This window comes from Myotis lucifugus, unplaced genomic scaffold, assembly GCF_000147115.1.
Source record: "Myotis lucifugus unplaced genomic scaffold, Myoluc2.0 scaffold_870, whole genome shotgun sequence".
Lineage (NCBI taxonomy): Eukaryota > Metazoa > Chordata > Mammalia > Chiroptera > Vespertilionidae > Myotis > Myotis lucifugus.
This window is the reverse complement of record NW_005871918.1, coordinates 107,234-108,103: the sequence shown is the minus strand read 5'-3', so window position 1 is coordinate 108,103 and position 870 is coordinate 107,234. Positions and strand designations below refer to the sequence as shown.

Below are 870 nucleotides of genomic sequence, written 5' to 3'. Positions count from 1 at the left end.
AATGAACAAAAATAGGCCCAGAGACATAGAAGCATGAACAGACACACTAGCCATGGAGGGAAGGCAGGGGAGAGGGGAAGAGGGGACGGGTAAGAAGTCAATCAAAGGACTTGAATGCATGCATATAAGCATAACCAATGGACAGGGACAGTAGGGGGGAGGACATGTGGGGGGGAGGGCGCAGGGCAGGAATGGCCAGAGAGGGGTCAACAGGGGAGAAAGGAGACATATGTAATAATTTCAACAATAAAGAATTTAAATTTAAGAAAAAGGGCAGGAGAAAGGAGTCATAGGGCATATTTCTATAGGCAACTACAGAATGGAATCTTCCTAAAACAATGCAACCTTCCTATGGAATTATCCTGGATCAATGCTTCCTTCTCCTTACCAGAACTGAAGCTTTTCCCACTTTATCTACTTTCTTTAAACAGAACTTTCAGAAAAATAAATGTTTGGTAATAGACACTGGAGGACTCACAACCACGGGTTCAACTGGCTGGGGAGACTGGGGAGACTCTTCATCTTCTCCTAGTATTCTTTTCCACAAGGATCTTGCACTTACAGGCCAACTCATAGTTCACACTGGAAGTAGAACATTTTGGTTTAGGGTAATGTACTTAAAAGAATAGCTATACTACTTTCTTGGTTAAATGGTTTCTTTCTTTTATTTTAACTGTGAAAGTACTTTAAAAATATGTGCGCAGGCTTTCTGGTTATACCAAGCACATGGGCTTGTGAAGACATCATGTCATGACCCTCTGGCAGGGTCATCCCCTCAAGCGGGTGACAAAGGCGAGGAGTGGATCCCCGGTATGAAGACATTTAGGAAAATGCTGCTTGAGAGACACTTGCGAGATGGTTGCTCTTGCC

General features: G+C 43.6%; 1 pseudogene; it reads left to right on the top strand.

Moving 5' to 3' along the window:
• The first annotated feature begins 750 nt into the window (after nucleotides 1-750).
• LOC102421344 overlaps nucleotides 751-870 on the top strand; it is a 3,361-nt pseudogene continuing 3,241 nt past the window's right edge.